General features: G+C 42.0%; 1 protein-coding gene across 1 annotated transcript in view; it reads left to right on the top strand.

Annotated features, from left to right (window-relative positions):
- LOC139539529 (inaD-like protein) overlaps window positions 1-24,261 on the top strand; it is a 269,424-nt gene that overhangs the window by 52,338 nt on the left and 192,825 nt on the right. The gene's annotated exons all lie outside the window — the stretch shown is intronic.

Genomic DNA, 24,261 nt, shown 5'->3' with positions numbered 1-24,261 from the left:
TGGTTCATTTTCATGACGGCAGACTAAAGCCTGGTTCATATTCATGACAGCAGACTAAAGCCTGGTTCATATTCATGACGGCAGACTAAAGCCTGGTTCATATTCATGACGGCAGACTAAAGCCTGGTTCATTTTCATGACGGCAGACTAAAGCCTGGTTCATATTCATGACGGCAGACTAAAGCCTGGTTCATTTTCATGACGGCAGACTAAAGCCTGGTTCATTTTCATGACGGCAGACTAAAGCCTGGTTCATATTCATGAAAGCAGACTAAAGCCTGGTTCATTTTCATGACAGCAGACTAAAGCCTGGTTCATTTTCATGACGGCAGACTAAAGCCTGGTTCATATTCATGACGGCAGACTAAAGCCTGGTTCATATTCATGACGGCAGACTAAAGCCTGGTTCATTTTCATGACGGCAGACTAAAGCCTGGTTCATATTCATGACGGCAGACTAAAGCCTGGTTCATATTCATGACGGCAGACTAAAGCCTGGTTCATATTCATGACGGCAGACTAAAGCCTGGTTCATATTCATGACGGTAGACTAAAGCCTGGTTCATATTCATGACGGCAGACTAAAGCCTGGTTCATTTTCATGACGGCAGACTAAAGCCTGGTTCATTTTCATGACGGCAGACTAAAGCCTGGTTCATATTCATGAAAGCAGACTAAAGCCTGGTTCATTTTCATGACAGCAGACTAAAGCCTGGTTCATTTTCATGACGGCAGACTAAAGCCTGGTTCATATTCATGACGGCAGACTAAAGCCTGGTTCATATTCATGACGGCAGACTAAAGCCTGGTTCATTTTCATGACGGCAGACTAAAGCCTGGTTCATATTCATGACGGCAGACTAAAGCCTGGTTCATATTCATGACGGCAGACTAAAGCCTGGTTCATATTCATGACGGCAGACTAAAGCCTGGTTCATATTCATGACGGCAGACTAAAGCCTGGTTCATATTCATGACGGCAGACTAAAGCCTGGTTCATTTTCATGACGACAGACTAAAGCCTGGTTCATATTCATGACGGCAGACTAAAGCCTGGTTCATATTCATGACGGCAGACTAAAGCCTGGTTCATTTTCATGACGGCAGACTAAAGCCTGGTTCACTTTCATGACGGCAGACTAAAGCCTGGTTCATTTTCATGACGGCAGACTAAAGCCTGGTTCATATTCATGACGGCAGACTAAAGCCTGGTTCATGTTCATGACGGCATACTAAAGCCTGGTTCATATTCATGACGGCAGACTAAAGCCTGGTTCATATTCATGACGGCAGACTAAAGCCTGGTTCATGTTCATGACGGCATACTAAAGCCTGGTTCATTTTCATGACGGCAGACTAAAGCCTGGTTCATTTTCATGACGGCAGACTAAAGCCTGGTTCATTTTCATGACGGCAGACTAAAGCCTGGTTCATTTTCATGACGGCAGACTAAAGCCTGGTTCATTTTCATGACGGCAGACTAAAGCCTGGTTCATTTTCATGACGGCAGACTAAAGCCTGGTTCATTTTCATGACGGCAGAAGTTGAAACAGAAGAGGAAAATAAGTGCGTTTTATTGTCATCCCTCCCTATTTTAGTCTACCTTTTTTCTTAATTTTGGTGCCTAATGAACATGACCCGACCAAATCCTTCCACCTCGGCTGGTTCTCTTCAGGGATGGGGGGATGCAACAGGAGGAGGGAAAATAAGCTAATGAAATCCCACTTGTCTTTTCTCATGTAGTCCGATCGGAAAAAGAAATGTGCACGACCGTGTCACATGTCATCGAGTAAGGGACAACAAAAGGAAACAGTCTGTAGTTGGGCTTGGCAAGGGGCCGCGGTGTTGCCTGGAGCTGGGCTAGCCGCCAAACATCACACACGTCAGACACAGGCACCCAGCTCCATATCGGTTGATTGTGACTGGAAAACACAAGAACTACAGTGCCGTGAAAAAGTATTTGCCCCCTTTCTGATTTTCTCTATTTTTGCATATTTTTTATTCTGAATGTTATCAGATCTTCAACCAAAACCTACTAGATAAAGGGAACCTGAGTTTACAAAACAAGAGAAGTATACTTTATTTATTTAATTTCTTAATAAATTAAATAAGTATTTAATTGTTGTGTTATTTGTTCACTCAGGTTCCTTTTTATCTACAATTAGATTTTGGTTGAAGATTTGGCAAAACATTCTGTATAAACAAAATATTAAAAAGGAGATCAAATTTAAAAGGTGGCAAATACTTTTCACAGCACTGCATAATAAGGCCCTAATCACAGTCAGTATGAACTCCACAGCAGAAATCACTAAATGATCAATGGGGTAGACCTAGGGTACTGTTCAATCAAAATCGGATATCCAGGTATACCAGATTAAAACTAAAAAACAATTCAATATAACGTTATTTTTTTGTACTTTACAAAATATTGCTTCCAGTCAGAAGCAAACAGAACACTCACCTGCTAACAATACAAACAGAACACTCACCTGCTAACAATACAAACAGAACACTCACCTGCTAACAATACAAACAGAACACTCACCTGCTAACAATACAAACAGAACACTCACCTGCTAACAATACAAACAGAACACTCACCTGCTAACAATACAAACAGAACACTCATCTGCTAACAATACAAACAGAACACTCACCTGCTAACAATACAAACAGAACACTCACCTGCTAACAATACAAACAGAACACTCACCTGCTAACAATACAAACAGAACACTCACCTGCTAACAATACAAACAGAACACTCACCTGCTAACAATACAAACAGAACACTCACCTACTAACAATACAAACAGAACACTCACCTGCTAACAATACAAACAGAACACTCACCTGCTAACAATACAAACAGAACACTCACCTGCTAACAATACAAACAGAACACTCACCTGCTAACAATACAAACAGAACACTCACCTGCTAACAATACAAACAGAACACTCACCTGCTAACAATACAAACAGAACACTCACCTGCTAACAATACAAACAGAACACTCACCTGCTAACAATACAAACAGAACACTCACCTGCTAACAATACAAACAGAACACTCACCTGCTAACAATACAAACAGAACACTCACCTGCTAACAATACAAACAGAACACTCACCTGCTAACAATACAAACAGAACACTCACCTGCTAACAATACAAACAGAACACTCACCTGCTAACAATACAAACAGAACACTCACCTGCTAACAATACAAACAGAACACTCACCTGCTAACAATACAAACAGAACACTCACCTGCTAACAATACAAACAGAACACTCACCTGCTAACAATACAAACAGAACACTCACCTGCTAACAATACAAACAGAACACTCACCTGCTAACAATACAAACAGAACACTCACCTACTAACAATACAAACAGAACACTCACCTGCTAACAATACAAACAGAACACTCACCTGCTAACAATACAAACAGAACACTCACCTGCTAACAATACAAACAGAACACTCACCTGCTAACAATACAAACAGAACACTCACCTGCTAACAATACAAACAGAACACTCACCTGCTAACAATACAAACAGAACACTCACCTACTAACAATACAAACAGAACACTCACCTGCTAACAATACAAACAGAACACTCACCTGCTAACAATACAAACAGAACACTCACCTGCTAACAATACAAACAGAACACTCACCTACTAACAATACAAACAGAACACTCACCTGCTAACAATACAAACAGAACACTCACCTACTAACAATACAAACAGAACACTCACCTGCTAACAATACAAACAGAACACTCACCTACTAACAATACAAACAGAACACTCACCTACTAACAATACAAACAGAACACTCACCTGCTAACAATACAAACAGAACACTCACCTGCTAACAATACAAACAGAACACTCACCTGCTAACAATACAAACAGAACACTCACCTGCTAACAATACAAACAGAACACTCACCTGCTAACAATACAAACAGAACACTCACCTGCTAACAATACAAACAGAACACTCACCTGCTAACAATACAAACAGAACACTCACCTGCTAACAATAGAAACAGAGACTTCATGTTGGTCACCATTGGCAGCAGAAAGGATGCATCTGTAACCTTTATTTCTTAGTGTTAAAATAAAAGTCACATCAAAAGTTAAGGCTACACATCACCACCTCATAACTATTACCAAGAGTCGTTCAGGAATGAGTGAAGTCAGAAAGAATGGAGTCGCTCACAAATGAACAAAAGGAAGAATCCATAGGACTACAGTGCCTTCAGAAAGTAGTCATACCTCTCAACTTATTTCACATTTTGTTGTTACTCCCTGAATTCAAAATGAATTAACATTTTTCTCATCCATCTACATTACCCCATAATGACAGTAGAAACATGTTCTTATAAATATCTAATTTACATAAGCATTCACACCCCTTAGTCAATACATGTTAGAATCACCTTTGGCAGTGATTACAGCTGTTCCTTTTCCTTGGTAAGTCTCTAAGAGTTTTACACACCTGGATTGTATAATATTTGCACATTTATTCATTTAAATATTCTTCAACCTCTGTCAAGTTGGTTGTTGATCATTCCTAGACAGACGTTTTCAAGTCTAGCAATAGATTTAAAGCCGATATAAGTCAAAACTGTAACTAGGCCACTCGGGAACAATCAATGTTGTCTTGGTAAGCGACTCCAGTGTATATGTGGCCTTGTGTTTTAGGTTATTGTCCTGCTGAAAGGTGAATTTGTCTCCCAGTGTCTGTTGGAAAACAGACTGAACCAGTTTTTCCTCTAGGATTTTGCCTGTGCTAAACTCTATTCTGTTTATTTTTATCCTTAAAAACGACCTAGTCCTTGCCAATGACAAGCATACCCATAACATGATGCATCTACTACCATGTTTGAAAATATGAAGAGTGGTACTCAGTGACGTTTGTCCCAAACATAATGCTTTGTATTCAGGACATAAAGTTATTCTGTACAGTATAAATTGTACAGTAATAAATTCAGCATGCTCAAAGGGATATTCAATTTATTTTTACCCATCTAACAATAGGTGCTCTTCTTTGCAAGGCACTGGTCTTTGTGGTTGAATCTGTGGTTGAAATGAACTGCTCGACTGAGGGACCTCACAGACTATTGTATGTGTGGCGTACGGAGAAGAGGTAGTCATAAAATCATGTAAACACTATTATTGCAGTCCATGCCACTTATGTGACTTGTTAAGCATATTTTTACTCCTGAATGTATTTAGGCTTGCCATAACAAAGGGGTTGAATACTTATTGACGAAAGACATTTCATTTCAGATTTAGATTTTTTTAAATAAAAAAAACAAACAAAAAAATGTACGTTATGGGGTATTGTGTGTAGGCCAGTGACGACAAAATCTCAATTGAATCCATTTGAAATTCAGGCTGTCCATCCATTTTATACACAATGTGGAAAAAGTCAAGGGGTGTGAATCCCTTTCTGAAGGCACTGTATATAGTATATGACCTGAGTACATGACCCAGTCTCGTAGTGTGAGTGAAGTCATAAAGAACGGAGTCGCAGCTCAGAAATTAACTGAAGGAAGAATCTATAGGACTATTTAGGAGTATATACCGTGTGACCTAGTATTTAGGAGTATATACCGTGTGACCTAGTATTTAGGAGTATACAGTGTGGCCTAGTATTTAGGAGTATACCGTGTAACCTAGTATTTAGGAGTATACAGTGTGGCCTAGTATTTAGGAGTATACCGTGTGGCCTAGTATTTAGGAGTATACCGTGTGACCTAGTATTTAGGAGTATACAGTGCACCCCAGTATTTAGGAGTATATAGTGTGGCCTAGTATTTAGGAGTATACCGTGTGACCTAGTATTTAGGAGTATACAGTGCACCCCAGTATTTAGGAGTATACAGTGTGGCCTAGTATTTAGGAGTATACAGTGTGGCCTAGTATTTAGGAGTATACAGTGCGCCCCAGTATTTAGGAGTATACAGTGTGGCCTAGTATTTAGGAGTATACAGTGTGGCCCAGTATTTAGGAGTATACAGTGTGACCTAGTATTTAGGAGTATACAGTGTGACCTAGTATTTAGGAGAAGATAAGTATATAACATGAATGTGGGCATATGGCCTAGTATTTGGTATCGCTATGTACCTCAACGTTGTGGTTGTGATTGTCTAGCTCTTTTTCTCGTTGCTTTAGTTTGCAACAAGACAGCAAACACAAAGACAACTGACATACACAGCATTGAAGAAATAGGACATTCAAAAAGTATTATTCATATTGTCCCAATTTCAATCATTTGTAGATAGCATTGAACAGATAAGACAAGACACAAGATTAGATGAGATAGATTCAAGGAAGATGGGAAAGACTGTTGTGAACAAGTCAGAGCATTGCATAGGCTTTATATGAAGGGTTTAATGGATTGTTTGTGAATGTGTTATGGGGCCCCTTGTGTTTCAGAATAACTGTATCCTGGGGCCTTGAATCCTTAAATATAGGCATAGCTTCACCTCTAACACCTCTATTTCTACTCTCTCTCCCTCCTTTCCTACTCCACTCCACTCCTCTTCTCCTCCTTCCCTCTCTCCCTCCTCTCCTCCTCCAGCCCTCTCTCCCTCCTTTCCTCCTCCAGCCCTCTCTCCCTCCTCTCTTCATCCTGCGTCTCTCTCCCTCCTCTCCTCCTCCTCCTATCGCTCCTTCCTCTCCTCCTCCAGCCCTCTCTCCCTCCTCTCCTCCTCCACCGCTCTCTCTCTTCCGTCCCTCTTGCCCTCCCCTCCTCCATTCCTCTCTCCCTCCTAATGGAAGTTACGCATCACTGCATATTAATGTAAAGAATGAGGTGTTTAGTTCACACACTAATTAATATGGATGAGATGGAGCTTTATACATTGACAACAATAACACAAGTTATATCATAGCAGCACTACATAGTTAAAGTGTCGGTCTTGCCTTACCACTCCCTCTCTTTCTCTTTTGCAGTCTCTCTCCTTCCCTGTTCTTTCTCGCGCTTTCTCCTTCCCTGTTTTTTCTCGCGCTCTCCTTCCCTGTTTTTTCTCTCTCTCTCCTTCCATGTTCTTTCTCTCTCTCTCCTTCCCTGTTCTTTCTCTCTCTCTCCTTCCCTGTTCTTTCTCTCTCTCTCCTTCCCTGTTCTTTCTCTCTCTCTCCTTCCCTGTTCTTTCTCTCTCTCTCCTTCCCTGTTCTTTCTCTCTCTCTCCCTACCTGTTCTTTCTCTCTCTCTCCCTACCTGTTCTTTCTCTCTCTCTCTCTCCTTCCCCGTTCTTTCTCTCTCTCTCTCTCCTTCCCCGTTCTCTCTCTCTCTCTCCTTTCCCGTTCTTTCTCTCTCTCTCCTTCCCTGTTCTTTCTCTCTCTCTCTCTCCTTCTCTGTTCTATCTCTCTCTTCTACCCTGTTCTATCTCTCGCTCTCTCTCTCTCTCCTTCCCTGTTCTTTCTCTCTCTCTCTCTCCTTCCCCGTTCTTTCTCTCTCTCTCTCTCCTTCCCCGTTCTCTCTCTCTCTCTCCTTCCCCGTTCTTTCTCTCTCTCTCCTTCCCTGTTCTTTCTCTCTCTCTCCTTCCCTGTTCTTTCTCTCTCTCTCCTTCCCTGTTCTTTCTCTCTCTCTCCCTACCTGTTCTTTCTCTCTCTCTCCCTACCTGTTCTTTCTCTCTCTCTCTCTCCTTCCCCGTTCTTTCTCTCTCTCTCTCTCCTTCCCCGTTCTCTCTCTCTCTCTCCTTCCCCGTTCTTTCTCTCTCTCTCCTACCCTGTTCTATCTCTCGCTCTCTCTCTCTCTCCTTCCCTGTTCTTTCTCTCTCTCTCTCTCCTTCCCCGTTCTTTCTCTCTCTCTCTCCTTCCCCGTTCTTTCTCTCTCTCTCTCTCCTTCCCCGTTCTCTCTCTCTCTCTCCTTCCCTGTTCTTTCTCTCTCTCTCCTTCCCTGTTCTTTCTCTCTCTCTCCCTACCTGTTCTTTCTCTCTCTCTCCCTACCTGTTCTTTCTCTCTCTCCTTCCCTGTTCTTTCTCTCTCTCTCTCTCTCTCCTTCTCTGTTCTATCTCTCTCTCCTACCCTGTTCTATCTCTCGCTCTCTCTCTCTCTCCTTCCCTGTTCTTTCTCTCTCTCTCTCTCCTTCTCTCTTCTATCTCTCTCTCTCTCTCCTTCCCTGTTCTTTCTCTCTCTCTTCTAATCCATCTCTCACTGCAAGCCGAGGCATGCTACCCTGGGCGAGAGGGTGAATTGATTTTTCAGGTCCGTATGAGTATCCGTTAGAGGCTTTAGGCTGATGAGACTGAATGGGATCCACTGTGCAGTCTGCAGCACCAATGCCTGTAGACACACTCTGGGCTGTAGTCGGCAGTACAGGAGGCTCTGTTTGTCTGTCTGTCTGTCTGCTGAACGAATGTTGGGGTCAGCAGCAGCAGCAACACACACACACACACACACAGACACACACACACAGACACACACACAGACACACACACACACACACACACACACACACACACACACACACACACACACACACACACACACACACACACACACACACACACACACACACACACAATAACACAAACTATCCCCGCACAGTTCAATATACTGCACAATACATTCAGTACACAATTTATGCCCCGAGGACTATCGTTCGTTAAATGTTTAATTAGTGCACACTGTTGTAAATGGTTTTGCAACGGCATACGAGAATAAATGTTTCTTATTGGACGCGTTCCTGTTTCCCAGGACAGTACAACTTCATTCTTTTAAATGTATGGAACGGACTACATCATAGTGAGACGTCAGGTCATATGGCGTTACACCACGACCAGCGACTGCAGCCCGGACACTTCCGAGGTCATTCACTAGAAACATCACTCCGGGAGAAGCAGAAAGGCCCAAATCAGAGTGTCTAGTATCAGCTTAGCTGCGACAGCAAGCGTGTTTTAAAGACGTGACGGGGATCAGCGCTAACGATAGTGGGGTGTAGGGACCGCCTCCCCGCCACCTCTTAATGGAAATAAATGGCAGGGGGTGTGCTTTTCAAACGGCCGTTCGGCGCAGTGGGCCCAGGCTTAGTTTTACTTCAGTGGTATCAGGTTTGACCCAGCTCTTCTTACGGCCCAGCCATTTAAAAGTCATTATTCTCTTATTCTCCCGCTTTATTTTACTGAGTGGCGTAATCCGTGAAGTCATAGAATTTCTTTCTCTGTAAAGGATCTTGATTGATGACCCTGTGTGCGTGTGCGCGTGCCCGTGCACGTGCGTGGCTGAAAGTGTGTGTTTGCATGCGTTCGTTTGTTCAGTATCACTTGTTCCATTAGGTATCAAAGTTCAACCTATTGTTTTGAAATCCTTTTACACACACTACTGTGTTTGACCCGATATGAACTGTATGTTGTTGGCATTGGCCTGTTCATTTCTATATTCATAGAACCAAATAGTTGAGACAAAAAAGGGAAGCTTACACCCCTTTGTAGTCTGTGACTACAGCCAAATGTTGTGTCTCAAATGGCACCATCTTCCCTATATAGTGCACTCCTTTTGACCGGAGCCCTGTGGCCCCTGGTCAAAAGTAGTGCCCTACATAGGGAATAGAGTTCCATTTGGGACAAAATAAATGTACTTCCGACCTTGTCATAAACCAATGCTATGTTTAGTTTAGTCTCCCTATATAAATCAGTGTGTGGCTACGTTCCCTTTGTTGGGACAAATGTACATTACCTATATGCCAAAATAAATCACTGGGAGAAGTAAGAAACCGAGAATTCAGTCTGAAACGGAATCCATTTTGAATTTTCGACCGGCAGTTGAAAAATAGCCTCACCTGCACATCAATACAGCGTTTAGTTCGTTTCACCCAGCAATGTTTTAGCGGACAAACATAAATCATCCACTGTATTTGTTATTACTTAATTATACAGTTGTTACTGTAGCTCCAGTAGAATCCGATTTAATATATGTTATTTAAGTGAGTGGCCGACTGGTAAATCGCTGTGTAAGCTAGATTGAATTGGATGACGATGGACATTAAAACGCATTGCTAAGCAGATTGCTTCGTCACACACTGCAATGATAAACAGTAGTCCTAATCACAGATCTAGGATCAGATAACCTAGCCCTAAAGTCTAGCCTTAACCATTAGGTAGGAGGATTAGATCTGATCCTTGGTCAGTCGTTAGGGGCAACTGCTATGTTATTAAGTGTGGCTGTCTGGGGATGTTATGAAACAGGTTCCCAGCATACACATATCAGGGATGTTGGAGGAGGAGGAAGAGGAGGAGGAGGGGGTTTCCGTCAGGAAAATTTTAATTTACTGGACATTTGACAAACCATATGCATTGGTTGCGTAACCTGATTAGGACATCCACCAACGGTGCTCAGAATGACAGAAGATTATTGTCTTTCATATTAACAGAACATGCAAGTCGAGGATGCAACAATGTGTAGTCCTTCCTACCGAATTCTGTTCCTACCGAAATCTTACCGAAACTTCCTACCGAATTCTGACTCCAATGCTTCCCATAGTTGAGTGTAAAAAAACTTGCACCTACTACCATACTCCGTTCAAAGGCACTTACAGTGCATTCGGAAAGTATTCAGACTACTTGACTTTTTTCACATTTTGTTACCTTACAGCCTTATTCTAAAATTGATTCAATAATTTTTTTCAGTCATCAATCTATTCACAATACCCCATAATAACAAAGCAAGAAAAAGTCTGCAGAGAAGATGGGAGAATCTCCCCAAATACAGGTGTGCCAAGCTTGTAGCGTCATACCCAGGAAGACTAGTGTCACGTTCCTGACCTGTTTTCCCTTGTTTTGTATTTATTTAGTATGGTCAGGGCGTGAGTTGGGGTGGGTTGTCTATGTGTGTTTTTCTATGTTGGTATTTTGTGTTCGGCCTGGTATGATTCTCAATCAGAGGCAGCTGTCAATCGTTGTCCCTGATTGAGAATCATACTTAGGCAGCCGGGGTTTCACGTGTGGTTTGTGGGTGTTTGTTCCTGTGTTAGTGTTTCGCCACACGGGACTGTTACGGTATGTTCGTTTGTTGTTTTGTATCGTGTATTGTTTTCATGTTCATTAAATTACCATGGAAACTTACCACTCTGCAAATTGGTCCTCCGATCCTTCTCGCCTCTCCTCGTCCGATGAGGAGGACGACTTAGACTGCCGTTACAACTAGTGACTTTAATCTGCCAAAGGTGCTTCAACAAAGTACTGAATAAAGGGTCAGAATACATTTCTAAAAACATGTTTTTGCTTTGTTATTATGGGGTGTTGTGTGTAGATTGATGAGGGATTATAAAAATAATAATAATAATTAGAATAAGGCTGTAACATAACAAAATGTGGAACAAGTCAAGGGGTCTGACTAATTTCAGAATGTACATCTTTTGTCTTGCTTATTCACCCTCTGAATGGCACACATTCACAATCCATGTCTCAATTGTCCCGAGGCTTAAAAATCCTTCTTTAACCCGTCTCCTCCTTTTCATCTACACTGAGTGAAGTGGATTTAACAGGTGGCATCAATATGGATTCATAGCTTTCCCCATGAATTTACCTGGTCTGTCATGGAAAGGGCAGTTGTTCCTAATGTTTTGTATACTCAGTGTCCTGTGTATTCACGCCCCTCAACTTTTTCCACATTTTGTTGTTACAGCCTGAATTTAAATGGATTTAAATTGAGATTGTGTATTGCCTCCCGAGTGGCGCAGTGGTCTAAGGCACTGCATCACTACAGATCCTGGTTCGATCCCAGGCTGTGTTGTAGCCGGCCGCGACTGGGTGACCCATGAGGCGGTGCACAATTGGCCCAGCATCGTCCGGGTTATGGGAGGGTTTGGCCAGCCGGCTTGTCCTTGTCCAATTGCACTCTAGCGACTCCTGTGGCGGGCCGGGCACATGCACGCAGACACGGTCACCAGGTGTACGGTGTTTCCTCCGACACATTGGTGCGGCTGGCTTCCGGGTTAAGTGGGCATTGTGTCAAGAAGCAGTGCGGCTTGGCGGGTTGTGTTTCGGAGGACGCACAGGTCTCGACCTTCGCCTCCCCCGAGTCCGTACGGGAGTTGCAGCGATGGGACAAGACTCTAACTACCAATTGGATATCATGCAATTGGGTAGAAAAGGGGGTATTTAAAAAAATATATACAAATACATTAAAAACACATTTTAAAATAATTGATTGTGTCACTGGTCTACACACAGGACATTGAAAGTTTCTGAGTGACCTAGTTACAGTTTTGACTGCTGTCGGCTAGAAAATCTATGGCAAGACTTAAAAATGGCTAACTAGCAGTGATCAACAACCAACTTGACAGAGCTTGAAGAATTTTAAAAAGTATAATGTGCAAATATTGTACAATCCAGGTGTGCCAAGTCTTAGAGACAAAAAGACTCACAGCTCTAATTGCTGCCAAAGGTGATTCTAAAATGTGTTGACTCAGGGGAGTGAATACCTATGTAAATGAGATATTTCTGTATTTAATTTTCAATACATTTGCAAAAATGGCAAAAAATATGTTTTCACTTTGTCATTATGAAAGATTTTGTGTAGATGGATATATTTTTTTATATAATTCCAGTCAGGGGGTATGAATTCTTCCTGAAGGCACTTGTACGGTACTGTATGTCAAACTAACATAAGCATTTTTCAATGGTAGGTCGCATCCCCTATGGTCCCTGGTCAAAAGTAGTGCACTATAAAGGGAATAAGGGGCCATTTAGGACAGAGGCGTAATGCTCCTTCTCAAACACCCTTGCCAAACGCTACAGTTCAAAGGGTTAACTGGGATCTTAGCTAGCCGGTCTGCTTATCTCGTTTTCGGTCACTGCTAGTGGCTAGGTCATCCACCACGTTCCACTCAGAGAACACTCAGCCTATGTCCGCGTCCCAAATGGGCCCCTATTCGCTACGTAGTGCACTACTTTTGACCAGAGGGAATAGGAGGACCATGTGGAACTCTTTGTTCTCCTCCAGAGACCAGAACAAAAAACAAACCCAAAGAGACATCCAGGCTGAGATGGATGAGAGAGGGAGAGATGAATGGATAGAGAGAGAGAGAGAGGAGATGAATAGAGCGAGAGAGCAAGAGTTCCAGGAATTGCGCTGAGGGAGATTAGCAGACGAGCTGAAGCGTTGTCTACGCAGACAGACACAGAGAGACAGGCGGACAGACAGACACAGAGAGACAGGCGGACAGACAGACACAGAGAGACAGGCGGACAGACAGCTCCAGATTGACCATCTGTCAGTCTGACATCGTGGCCCACCGTCTCACTACTCCCACCACAGCCCCACTTTTCTCCACACGGAGGCCCTGGCTGGAACACACAGCCTATGGCCCATACTCAAGAGCTGGGACGATAAACAATTATCAACAACGACCATACCGATCACTTAAGCAGGCATTTTTCTGATTATTGTTCTTCATGATGAGTATAAAATGTGAGCCATTCGACCCCAAAGTATTCAACTCAAATAGTTGACAGCTATTCTCATGGTTTTGTTATGTACACACAGTGAAAACGTTCTGCAATTTAGTCCAATTTCTCCCTTTCACTGTAGAGAAAAGTGCATCACCCAGCACCATAAATCCACTGCTGACGTTGTCATTGGTTACGTCCCAAATGGCACCCTATTCAATTCATAGTGAAGTGCACTTCATGGGTAGTAGGATGCAATTTGGGATTCAACCATTCTTTTTGAATCATAACTGACCTGAAGGTTGTTACATGGAAAGCAGCTGTTCCCTTTACAGAACCCCCCTCTAAACCCCTCCAACCCGATGAGACACTATTTTATATAGAGCCTTAAATCTCCTGCGCACTCCAGCAGAAACATAAATAAGAAATGTCCGATTTATTTCAAACTGACAGGCTTGAGAATCCATATTGGACGCGATGGGCTCGCCGTGCCGCGGCGGGCAGTTTCTCTCGCTCTCTCTCTCTCTCTCTGTCCCTCTCTCCCTCTCTCTCTGTCCCTCTCTCCCTCTCGCTCTCTCTCTGTCCGTCTCTCTCTCCCTCTGTCGCTCTGTTTTGTTTGCATGCTATGTTGCCGTCTGTGGGCCCTAGTCCCCCCCCCCCCTACACACACACACACACACACACACAAACTCAACCCCACGTCCCATTCCCTACTTTAAGAGCCACTCTGCTGACATCTCCGGCCCTGTAGGATGTGTGTGTATGTGTGTTTCTTGTGTGTGTTTTCTTTGTGTGTGCGTGCCTGTGCGTGTGTGCTGCGGGTGAGGCGAAGCGAGGTGAATCACTCTTGGCTGAAACACCGGAGCAGGACAATGCTGCCTGTGTCTCTGGAAAGGACCAGCTGGAGTACAACTTACTTGTATACAAGTACAAATACCCCCCTTCTTCTTCATCATCTTCTTCTTCTTCTTCTTCATCTTCTACTTCTTCTTCATCCTCTACTAATTCTTCTTCATCCTCTACTTCTTCTTCATCCTCTACTTCTTCTTCTTCATCCTCTACTTCACCGTTACACTGGATCCCAGTGTTTGTGTTCTCCTTTCCAGCAGGCCTCAGTTCTCCTCTTCTCCTAAATCCTCTCTCAACTCTCTCTCTCTGTCTCTCTCTCACCTCTCTCACATCTCTTGCTCTCACCTCTCTCACGTGTTTTGCGCTCACCTCTCTCACGTGTTTTGCTCTCACCTCTCTCACGCTCGCTCTTCTCTCACATCTCTCACCTCTCTCTCTCACGTCTCTCAACTCTCGCTCTCACCTCTCTCTTTCAATTTCAATTCAATTTGTTTTATTGGCATGACGTAACAATATACATATTGCCAAAGCATACTTTGGAAATGTACAATATTAAAATAATTAAAATAATAATAATCAATATTGTCAATGGGACAACGGTAACAAATATAATCATGGGTCAAAATAACCATACATTGAATAATAACAATAAGCACAGAGGTCATGTTCAGGTTAGTTGGTCTGTCAGACACTGTCCCTCATCTTGTGGCAGGCAGCAATGTTGTGCGCTGCCAACCCACAGCTCTCTGCGTCCTCCCCCAACAGGACGGGTAGCCTACTCTCATCAGAGAGGTCTTTGAAACCTTGAATAAGGGTTTCAAATTTGAGGAAATAACACTCTAATTGTTTTATATTTTTGACATTTTTTCAGGAAATGCAGCTCTGTCCCGGGTTCTGCTGTTGTGCAGTGGTTGCACAGCCTTTCCTCTACAGGGAGCCCGATTTTCCTGTGTCTACCCTTCTCAATGGCAAGGCTGTGCTCACTGAGCCTGTATTTTGTCAAGGTTTTTCTAAGGTTTTGATCAGTAACCATGGTCAAATAGTTAGCCACGGTGTGCTGTCGATTTAGGGCCAGATAGCACTGCATTTTGCTCTGTGCTTGTGCTTGTGTTTCCCAATAAGCAATGTAGTTTTGTTTTGACTGTGTTGTAATTTGGTTTATTCTGATTGATTGGATGTTCTGGTCCTGAGGCTTCAATGTGTTAGTAGAACAAGTTTGTGAACTCAGCCCCAGGACCAGCTGGATGAGGGGACTATTTTCTTTGCTCAGCTCTTGGCATTGCAGGGCTTGGTAGTGATATGAGAGGGGGTCACTGCATTTGAGATGTTTCCAAAACTGAATTGCTATGTTTTGAGTTTTCTTATTACTAATTCTGCCTTGAATGCATTGTCAGTAGTTTCCTCTGGACATGTAGGAGAATCTTACAAAACTCTATATGCAGGCTTTCAATTGGGTGTTTGTCCCATTGTGTGAAATCTTGATTTGCAAGTCAATTCGTTTTAGCCAACTATTAATAGGTATTTAAATTTGAATTTGTTTTTTAATGGCGTACAATGCCCTGCGTGCTTTCTCTCTGTTCATTCACAGCCTCATTAAGGTGTACATTTTAGCTTATGTTTAAACCTAAATAATTGTAATGTGTGCAGTACTCTATATATTTTGTACCAATTGAGAACTTTGGTCTAATTCCCTGATCTGGATCTTCTCTGGAAAATCATTATTTTAGTCTTGCTGGAGTAAACAGGTCTGGCAGTACTGCTCTAGCAGGTCCAGGCTCTGCTGTAGGCCATGTGCTGTGGGTGACAGCAGGCACACAGGTTATCTGTGAAGAGTAGGCATTTAACTTCTGAATTATGGAGACTAACACCAGGGGCTGAGGATTTTTCTAGAATAGTGGCCAATTCGTTGATGTAAATATTGAAGAGTGCAGGGCTCAGATTGCAACCCTGGCGAAGTGTTGCTGCACGTATTGTCAGTATACATTGATTGAATTATGTCTTATGTTTTACCCCATACACCACTTTCAATAACTTAGTAGAACAGTGCTGTATGCCAAATAGAATCAAATGCTTTTTGGAAGTCGATAAAGCAAGCATACCTTTTGGTATTATTTTGGTGGACATGTTTATCTATCAGGGTGTGTAGGGTGTAAATATGATCGGTTGTGCAATGTTTTGGTATAAATCTAATTGGTCTTTTACTCAAAACATTGTGCTTATTAAGGAAGTTTAGAACTCTTACATTTATAATACTACAGAAATCCTTCCCCAGGTTACTGTTCACACAAATGCTTCTCTCTGTTCTTAAATATATTGGGGTTATGAGTCCTTGATTTCAGATGTCAGGGAAACAACCTACACTCAGGATCAAATTAAACAGTTTTAATATAGCCAATTTGACATTTTGCACTAGTGAGTTTGAGCATCTCATTTAGGATGCCATCAGGTCTGCATGCTTTTTTAAATTTGAGAGCCTGAAGTTTCTTATAGAGCTCCTGGTCAGTAATTGGAGAGTCCAATGGATTTTGATTGTCCTTTATAGCTTTTTCTAATCCATTCAATTGTTCTGCGTTTGCATCAATTTGAACGGTGTTGTACAGTGTTTTAAAATGGGCTGTCCATATGTCAACATTTTGTGTCGCTAATTCTTCTAGTTTCGATTATTGAATTTTTTTCCAATTTTGACAGAAGTTGTTTGTGTTTATGGGCTGCTCAATTAGTGTCAGCTGCTTGCTGTTGTCCTGTGATTTTTTTGGTTGTGAGTGCACGTTTATAGAGTTTTAAAGTCTCAGTAATTAAGGCGTAATTCATGATTATTTGGGATTCCTGTGATTTTGGTTCTAAGTTTTTTTCCTTATAGTTTTACAATCGGCATCAAACCAGTTGTCATCTGTGATCTTTTTTGGTTTGTTTTTTATCAGTTTCAGGTTTGCTTCTTTTGCCGTTTGCCTGAATATATAGTTGATGTTTTGTACTGCTAGATTCATGCCTTCTTTACTGTGAGTGAATGTGGTATCCAGAAAGTTATCTAAGAGTGTTTGGATATTTTGGTTCCAGGTTGCTTTCTGGTATTGTTCTGTGCTGTTTTGGGCCCATCTGTATGAATTTCTGATGTTGTACAGATTACTGGGCTGTGAATGTCTGGTTGTTTCCATGTCTGTTCTTTTGAGGAACAACGTAATTTGGCTGTGATCAGACAGAGGTGTTAGTGGCTTGACAGGGAATGAGCTGAGAGAGAAAGGGTCAATGTCTGTGAGCATATAGTCTACTGTGCTGTGGCCAAGAGGTGAGCAATAGGTGAATCTCCCCATAGAGTCACAATGTAACCTACCATTGACAAAATACAGACCCAGGCTTTGACAGAGCTGCAACAGATCCCTTCTGTTTTTGTTGATGGTGCTGTTACTGTTGTTTCTATAGGGGAGATGAAGACAGTTAGAAACAGTATGGCTGTCATGTGCTGACCATAGAAAGCCTGTATTTTCTATGGTAGAGTAGGTCAGAGCGTGACTAGGGGTGTTTAGTCTAGTTTATTATTTCTGTGTGGGGTTCTAGGTTTATTTTTCTATGTTGGTGTTTGTGTATGATTCCCAATTAGAGGTAATCATTGTCTCTAATTGGGGATCATACTTAAGTTGCATTTTTTCCACCTGTGGTTTGGGATATTGTTTCTGTGTAGTTGCCTGTTTAGCACTGCATTGTCATCACGGTTCGTTTGTTCTTTATTTCGTTTTTTTGTATTTGCTTAAGTTTCACTTTCATTAAAATTATGTGGAACTCAACTCGCCTTGGTCCGATCATTACTACGAACATCGTGACAATGGCCTGTAATAAAGCTGTCACCTCTTGTGGTCGTTAGATCAGGTAGTGTTCCTATGAGCGCATTTGTGTCCCCACAGATGAGCACATTTCCCTGGGCCTGGAAATGGCACGTCTCTTCCTCAAGGGTGGGGAAGATCTCCTTTGAGTGATATGGGGATTCTGAGGGGGGTATATATATTGAGCAAAGGAACACATTTTTCTGTCAGTACAAGTTATTTTTTCAGTTTTAACCAAATGTGATATTTACCAATTTTGAGGGGATCAATTAGATTTTGTAGTTCAGATTTTTACCAAATGATCAGTCCTCCAGAGTCTCTGCCTCTATTGACAGAGCTGTGTTTCTGTGATGGCACAATTACCTTTCTGTAGCCTGAGCAACAGTGAGTGACAATGTCAGCCTTACACCATGTCTCCTGCAGAATGATGTCATGTTTTGTTGAACTCCATTGTCCCTGAATGTTCCACATGCTAACTGATAGTGATTTCATGTTGCAAAAAAAAAGAATAGCACCGTCAGAAATACAGTAACTACTGAGTTGTTCAGAGTGATAAACAGGATAACAGAAATACAGTAATGACTAACTACTGAATTGTTCAGAGTGAGATAAACAGGATAACAGAAATACTGTAACTCCTGAGTTGTTCAGAGTGATAAACAGGATAACAGAAATACTGTAACTACTGAGTTGTTCAGAGTGATAAACAGGATAACAGAAATACTGTAACTACTGAGTTGTTCAGAGTGATAAACAGGATAACAGAAATACTGTAACTCCTGAGTTGTTCAGAGTGATAAACAGGATAACAGAAATACTGTAACTACTGAGTTGTTCAGAGTGATAAACAGGATAACAGAAATACTGTAACTCCTGAGTTGTTCAGAGTGATAAACAGGATAACAGAAATACTGTAACTCCTGAGTTGTTCAGAGTGATAAACAGGATAACAGAAATACTGTAACTACTGAGTTGTTCAGAGTGATAAACAGGATAACAGAAATACAGTAATGACTAACTACTGAATTGTTCAGAGTGAGATAAACAGGATAACAGAAATACTGTAACTACTGAGTTGTTCAGAGTGATAAACAGGATAACAGAAATACAGTAATGACTAACTACTGAATTGTTCAGAGTGAGATAAATAGGATAACAGAAATACTGTAACTCCTGAGTTGTTCAGAGTGATAAACAGGATAACAGAAATACAGTAACTACTAAGTTCAGAGTGATAAACAGGATAACAGAAATACAGTAACTACTAAGTTCAGAGTGATAAACAGGATAACAGAAATACAGTAACTACTAACTACTAAGTTGTTCAGCGTGATAAACATGATAACAGAAATACAGTAACTATTAACTACTAAGTTGTTCAGAGTGATAAACAGGATAACAGAAATACAGTAACTATTAACTACTAAGTTGTTCAGAGTGATAAACATGATAACAGAAATACAGTAACTACTAAGTTGTTCAGAGTGATAAACAGGATAACAGAAATACAGTAACTATTAACTACTAAGTTGTTCAGAGTGATACACAGGATAACAGAAATACAGTAACTACTAACTACTAAGTTGTTCAGAGTGATAAACATGATAACAGAAATACAGTAACTATTAACTACTAAGTTGTTCAGAGTGATAAACAGGATAACAGAAATACAGTAACTACTAACTACTAAGTTGTTCAGAGTGATAAACATGATAACAGAAATACAGTAACTATTAACTACTAAGTTGTTCAGAGTGATAAACAGGATAACAGAAATACAGTAACTACTAAGTTGTTCAGAGTGATAAACATGATAACAGAAATACAGTAACTATTAACTACTAAGTTGTTCAGAGTGATAAACAGGATAACAGAAATACAGTAACTACTGACTACTGACATGTGTTCTCTTTTCCCCTTCTTCCTATTCATTGAACAAGTAAACATTTAGTACAATAGCTCTGTGTGTGTGTTTAGTGCACCCTCTCTCCATTAGAGGCCTAGAGCTGCCCTCTCAGCCCTGTGCCCCAAAGGTCCCCCCTAATCTTTGACCGGGGGTCAGATATCTATTTTTCTTCTCCAAATGGTTACAGTTAAACTTCCGGGTAGGGCATTCTGATCCTAGCTATGTGGTTAGGGCTTGACCTTTTATTATCTGACGAATTGCATAGTAGAGACCGTGTCACTTACATTTTACATTTGAGTCGGACGCTCTTATCCAGAGCCACTTACAGTTAGTGCATTCATCTTCAGATAGCTAGGTGGGACATTTTTCCTCCTTAAAGGAGCTATCAGTTTCCTCCTTAAAGGAGCTCTACATTTGCACACACTGTACATATATCTTTCTATTGTGTTATTGACTGTACGTTTGTTTATGTGTAACTCTGTGTTGTTGTTTGTGTCGCACTGCTTTGCTTTATCTTGGCCAGGTCGCAGTTGTAAATGAGAACTTGTTCTCAACTGGCCTACCTGGTTAAATAAAATAATAAATCAGTGGAGTCACATCTAGATGAGGCCACTCTGGAACCAGGTTGCTTGGCACGCAGCACATACATGTGTGCAGGCTTGTGCAAGTGCGTGTGTGCGTGTGTGTGCGTCCCGAACGTGACTCCCATTGAGCTGCAACCAAACACACAAACACAAACAAACACACGCACACACACACGCACACACACACACACACACACACACACACACACACACACACACACACACACACACACACACACACACACACACACACACACACACACACACACACACACACACACACACACACACACACACACACACACACACACACACACACACACACACTCACTCACTCACTCACTCACTCACTCCCTTTCTCTGCTGCTTCCATGGATGATGGTAATGACTTCTGTCTTCCCATATTGGTACCTGACTCTCCCCACTAATTACACTTGTATAGTTTTTATATAAATAACCACTTGTTAATCACTTTTATATCGGTGCTCGTCACATAAAAAGCTGCCCATATGGGTCGTCTAATATATTGTGAGGCATTAAATTGGTGCTGAATTACAGTTTTATGGCGCAGGCTGTCCAGGCCGTGATTGATACCAGTGACACTTGGCCTGAGAGGGGATGTGTGGCTGTGTTTGGCCATTCCATAAATGTACCTAACTCTCTGTAGCATGGTGATGGAGCGAGCAGTGCTTTCTGCTAGTGTTCTCAACTTCCCCATGGCTCAGCATAGGACCAGGCTAGCAAGCAACCCAGACCTGGGTGGGGAAAGTGTTTTTCTTTTAAATAGTTTAGGTTTGCTTCATTTATCTTAGTGGGTTTTGCACGCCAGCAGCATACCACCCTGCATACCACTGCTGGCTTGCTTCTGAAGCCAAGCAGGGTTGGTCCTGGTCAGTCCCTGGATGGGAGACCAGATGCTGCTGGAAGTGGTGTTGGAGGGCCAGTAGGAGACACTCTTTCCTCTGGTCTAAACAAAGATCCCGATGCCCCAGGGCAGTGATTGGGGACACTGCTCTGTGTAGGGTGCCGTCTTTCGGATGGGACGTTAAACGGGTGTCCTGACTCTCTGAGGTCATTAAAGATCCCATGGCACTTATCGTAAGAGTAGGGGTGTTAACCCCGGTGTCCTGGCTAAATTCCCAATCTGGCCCTCAACCATCACGGTCACCTAATAATCCCCAGTTTACAATTGGCTCATTCATCCCCCTCCTCTCCCCTGTAACTATTCCCCAGGTCGTTGCTGCAAATGAGAACGTGTTCTCAGTCAACTTACCTGGTAAAATAACGGATAAATAAAATAAAAACAAACACTTTTGGGGCTATTCCATTGGTTGCATTACGCTGCGGCAAGCTAGGCCTATATCAAAGATCACAAAAACTGTTTTCGACCCAGGTCTGATAGAAAACGTGTGGGTTTGATGCATTCCCACCTTGACACTTTCAATGCATACCATTTGCATTCATAGTACATCACATGAAGAAGGTGTAGCCAAGAGCATCATAAGACTTGCTGTGAGCAGTCATTACAGCTCATAGCTCCTTATAGCAGCCCATATAAATGCACAATGAACTCATAACACATCGGTGGCTAATAGGAACTAAGGAGTGTTCCCAGAAGGTCTCGAGGCTCCATGGAATGGCCTGTGTTTTGCTTTCAGGTGATTTCTGACTTCGTTTTGTTTGGCAGTGCCAAGCCTTATCCTGTTACATTCCTATACTGATGCTGTAGTGAGCCGCACGCACACACACACACACACACACATGAACGTAGCCACACACACAAACACACACACACACACACAGGACGTGTGCATGCACGCACGAACACACGCACGCACACACACAGAGCAACTTTTTCTTCCTAGATCAGCTCCATTCACCTCCTTTGCTTTATTGGCTATAGACTGTTCAAGGACACGACTCATGTTACTAAAGTGGTTACTGTTAGCGAAGTGACCCGTCAGAAACCTGTCACATTTTGTGTGAAAGAAAGACCCAGAGACATCTTTTCTGTAAATGCTGTTTCTTCTCCACGTGCGTGTGCCTTACTGTTTGTCAGTGTCAACATGTGAGTGTCAACATGCTTGTGACTGTGTGTGTGCTTGTGACTCTCTCGTTCTTTGTCTATGTCTCTCATTCTTTCACTCTCCTCTCTTTCTTTCTTCCTCTCGCTATCACTCTCTCTTCTTCTCCCCCTGTTCTCCATCCTTCTGACTTGGATAACTACGGTCCAATTTCCAAGCTATCTTGCCTTGTTTTAGAGTCCTGTTTATATATTTTTAAACTTCTCATGATATACTTAATCAGCACCAGACTGGTGCTAGACCTGAACATAGCACTGTTTCAGCGTCTACACTCTTAGATCAGAGACGGGCAACTCCAGGCGTCAGGGGCCTGATTGGGGCTTTTGCCCCAGTCCCAGCTAACACACCTCAATCCAATAATCAACTAATCATGATCTTCAGTTTAGAATGCAATTAGTTTAATCAGCTGTGTTTTCTAGGGATGTGGACAAAGTGTGACATCTCTCCGGCCCCTGAGGACTGGAGTTGCCCATCCCTGTCGTAGATGATGTGTTATATGTTTTAGACAATAAAAAAACTACGTGCTGCTTTATTTATTGACCTGTCCAAGGTGTTTGATACGGTTGACCATTTCTTACTTGTTCAAAGGTTGTCTGAAATAGGTGTAGATCAGGCATGTTACAATTGGTTCAAGAGCTATCTAACGGACAGGACACAATGTGTGCTTACTGATAGCATCAATTCTAGTTTCCTCAATATTATGAAAAGTTTTTGGGCCCTGTTCTCATCACTGTTTCTGTAGATAATATTGGTCTGTCTGTTAAAACCTGTAACATTCATCTCTGTGGATCCTATAGCTATTTACTCCTGTGCCATTAATGACCTTCAGCATGGATTTGACTCAATAAAAAAATCACTAATCTTAAACTAGTGCTAAATGCTAATAAAACCAAGTTTATGTTGTTCTCTAGGTCTCATAATAGTGACCTGCATATTTGCACATTGAAGGGAGCCCAAATTGACAAAGTTCCCCATTTATAAGTACTTGGATTGCCGATAAACTCTCTTTTAAAACACGCGTTGAAAAATTGACAAAAAGGCTGAGTTAAGATTGGTTTCTTTTATAGAAATAAATCATGCCTCACTTTGGAAAGTAGAAGGAAGATTGTTCAAGCAATGCTTCTCCCACTACCTGATTATGGTGATGTAATCTACATGCATGCAACAGCCTGTTTTCAAATTAAATCACATTTTATGAGTCACATGCGCCGAATACAACAGTGAAATGCTTACATAGAAGCCCCTAACCAACAATGCAGTTAAAAAAATACGAATAAGAATAAGAAATAAAAGTAACAAGTAGTTAAAGAGCAGCAGTAAAATAACAATAGCGAGACGATATACAGGCGGTACCGGTACAGAGGGCATACCGGGGTTCCTTTGAAACCGTTGTATTGTCTATTACACTGTGTTTTGTATAGTTCTGTTGCCTGGGAATCTCTGACTACCAGAAGGGCCCAGCATTGGCTACTTTTTGTATATAAATCGGTTCTTCAGATACTACCTCATTTAACGTTTACATTGGAGATCCATAAATGTTCAGCTCTGCTCTCGGGACTGGCTGCTTCTGGAAGTCCCGTGGGTCTCCACTGA

The sequence above is a fragment of the Salvelinus alpinus genome, chromosome 15 (assembly GCF_045679555.1).
Source record: "Salvelinus alpinus chromosome 15, SLU_Salpinus.1, whole genome shotgun sequence".
Classification (NCBI taxonomy): Eukaryota; Metazoa; Chordata; class Actinopteri; order Salmoniformes; family Salmonidae; genus Salvelinus; species Salvelinus alpinus.
The sequence above is the reverse complement of the archived record's forward strand: the minus strand, read 5'-3'. Positions and strand labels throughout refer to the sequence as shown.